This window comes from Chrysemys picta, chromosome 2 (genome assembly GCF_011386835.1).
Source record: "Chrysemys picta bellii isolate R12L10 chromosome 2, ASM1138683v2, whole genome shotgun sequence".
Lineage (NCBI taxonomy): Eukaryota > Metazoa > Chordata > Testudines > Emydidae > Chrysemys > Chrysemys picta.
In genome coordinates, this window is record NC_088792.1 from 11727829 (window position 1) to 11731196 (window position 3368).

General features: G+C 42.0%; 1 pseudogene; it reads left to right on the plus strand.

The window, feature by feature from the left end:
• Nucleotides 1–850: 850 nt before the first annotated feature.
• On the plus strand, nucleotides 851–2005 carry LOC112061542 (olfactory receptor 5J3-like; annotated as a pseudogene).
• Nucleotides 2006–3368: the final 1363 nt, after the last annotated feature.

Below are 3368 nucleotides of genomic sequence, written 5' to 3' on the forward strand. Positions count from 1 at the left end.
GGGGGGTGGAGAGCCTCCTTCTTTAGCCAGCTGAAGACCAAATGGAGGGGTCTCCCACAGGTTTAAATAGACTCTCTCTTGTGGGTGGAGACCCCCCTCCTCCCTCCCATGCAAAGTCCAGCTCCAAGATGGAATTTTGGAGTCACCTGGGCAAGTCACATGCCCCTGCATGACTCAGTCTTTGCAGGCCGACGCTATTGTCCACATGGCATCTTGCATGTCTCCAGGAAGACTTCTCATGTGGATTGGAGCATTCCAAGATGCATTGTTCCCCAAGTGTCTCCTGATCAGGTACTTAACCTGGCGAATTCCTTCCTAAAGAAGCTGACCAAATGCCTCACAAAGCTTACTTAGAAATCAAGCAAGCATACAGCCCATATTCTTAACCTCAAGTAGAAAATGATATATATGTACAAATAGGATGAATAGATATAGTAGACCATAACCTTTACGGAGATATGGTACATGGCACAGGCAGCACAAAACATATTCCAGTTATGTCATACATACATTTATAAGCACCCCCTCCCCATAAAGCCTTATGGGGTACACTGTCACAGCCCTATCGGGAACTGGATACCTAATTCCAGTCAATTTTATGGAGTCTTGGATGTCTAAATCTCCTAGACAGCCTTAAAAATCTCAGCCCTGTTAAAAAGGGAGTGTAAATTTAAAGGTCCATCCCAGCTCTTCCAAGACATCACGGCGGCTGGTTTCCTGTAAGATATTCACTACCCACATTCAGGCCCGGTGGTGTCATTCAGATTTATTTCATGCCATGAAATTTCCTTCTTCCATGCTGCTCACTCTTGTTATCCCGGCAGGTCTGGTTTCATGCACCCCTGTATAAATGGCTGAGGGCAATCACAGCATGGTGACAAAGTTCATCCTCCTGGGGCTGACGGATCGTCAGGAGTTGCAGATACCCCTCTTTGTGGTGTTCCTGGTGATCTATGTTCTTACGCTGGTGGGGAATCTTGGGATGATTGTGTTGATCTGGGTTGGTCCCCGACTCCACACCCCCATGTACTTCTTCCTCAGTACCTGTCCGTTGTTGACCTCTGCTACTCCTCAGTCTTCGCTCCAAGGATGCTGGTGAATTTCTTAGTGGGGAGTAAAAGCATTTCTTACTCTGCCTGTATTGCTCAACACTTCTCTTTTGTTGTGTTTGTGACCACAGAAGGGTTCCTGCTGGCCGTGATGGCGTGTGACAGCTATGTAACCATCTGTAACCCTCTGCTCTACACCGCTGTTATGTCTAAGAGAGTCTGTATTCATCTAGTGGCCAGCTCATATGTAGGGGGGCTCATGAACTCACTGACCCACACATGTGGCTTGCTGAGGTTGTCATTCTGTGGACCCAACATCATCAATCATTACTTTAGTGACACTAACACATTACTGAAGCTCGTTTGCTCTGATAACCACATCAGTGAGATTTTGCTTGTAGCGTTCTCTGGGGTTATTGCCATGTCCACCCTCCTGATTGTCATAATCTCTTATCTGTACATCCTCTTCTCTATCCTGAGGATCTGCTCCGCCAAGGGCAGGCACAAAGCCTTCTCCACCTGTGCCTCTCATCTGACAGCTGTCACCATGTTCTATGGACCTATGAGCTTAAGCCACATACAGCCCAGTTCCAGCTACTCACTGGAATAGGAGAAAATCTCTGCTGTGTTTTATACCCTGGTGGTCCCCATGTTGAACCCCCTGATCTACAGCCTGAGGAACAAGGAGGTTAAGGATGCTCTTAAGAGGGTGATAGACTGGAAAAACATTCTCAGCTAATTTGTTCACCATGACAATTCCAGTCAATTGAGAAGAACAATTGGACGAAGGATCGTAGTATGGTCTATGTGTTACTGCCTTGATTTGTGTATCACAAATGTCGTACAAGAATTAAATGAAACTCAAAGAACTGATGTAGCATGTGGAAATTATGTTTTACAATTGCTTGAGAGGAACAATGTTACCTAATGTCCTGTCATTATGTGGCTGTTGGAATATAGACACCTTTCCTTGTTTCTTGACCATTCATCTATTTGAAATGGTGCCCTGCAAGGTTATCTGAGATTAAAAATAAAATAAACTTGGTTCTAGGTTTAATTTCTTAATATGTTACTTTAATTGATGCTCAGTATGTAACTTGCATTATGAGAATTCAACGCTTTTGCTCTCTTTAGTGTCTGGGCCTCATACGGGCTACCACAATTGATCTCTATCCCCTTTAGAACAGCCCTTAACGTAGTTGAAGACTGTTATCAGGTCCCTCAGTCGTCTTGTCTCAAAACAAAACATGCCCATTTTTTAAAAAACTTCCCTAATAAATCAGGTTTTGTAAACCCTGATTGTCATTTTTGTTGTTCCCCTCTGGACTCTCTCCTATTCGCCCACATCTTTCCTAAAGTGCGGCTCCCAAACCTAGACACAGAACTTCAACTGAGGCCTCACCAGTGCTAAGCAGAGCCAAACAAGCACCGCCCTGGTCTGACATACAACATAGCTGGTAATCCCCCTAGACAGCCTGTTTCACAACTGCACCTCATTGTTGGCTCCTAGTCAACTTGTGATCCATTTGAACTCCCAGATCCATCTAAGCAGCACTTCTCCCAAGCCAGTTATTCCCCACATTGTATTATGCATTTGATTTTCCCTTCTAGAGTGAAGTACTTTGCACTTGTCTTTATATTGATCACATCTATATTCATACTAGTGCTCCATACATCTATTCTTAACAGGGTTATTGTATATACTTAGGCTGGGAAGGAATAATTTTTTCTCAATAAATGTTGGTAAATATTGATTTCACCATATGCACACAAACCAATGAATAAAATGTTGCCATCAATAATTATTGAAATTTACAGATAGGCAAAGTAAGAAAAATTGCAGCTTCAGAATGTATTCGAGTTTGATTTAAGGATATTTATTTTATCTATTTTGACAAGTGATGTTGACCATTTGTGTTTTAACAGTTATAAAGCTTTAACTTTTTGAATCTCAGTGTCGACTGCCATTAAGAAAAATGTCTGACCTCCCAATGTCTGATCCGCATAATTTCCCGCAATTGTAAAGGTTTAAACATTTAAAATAAAAAAGGCTTAAAAATAAACATCGATATTATCAATTAAAATGATAAAAAAAATAAAAATCAAATTCTGACAAGGCTCTATATACTTGTTATACAGCTTTATTCTCAATAATCTTGTTGTCACCTTGTGCTGGTCCCCATCTGTTTGTCATCTGTATCATTGTCTCTTATTTTAAGCTTACATTACAAGCTCCTTTGGCCAGAGGTTGGGTTTTTTTGTTTTGTTTTGTTATATGTTGGTACAGCACCTAACAGAATGGGGTTGGGATTAAGCCCA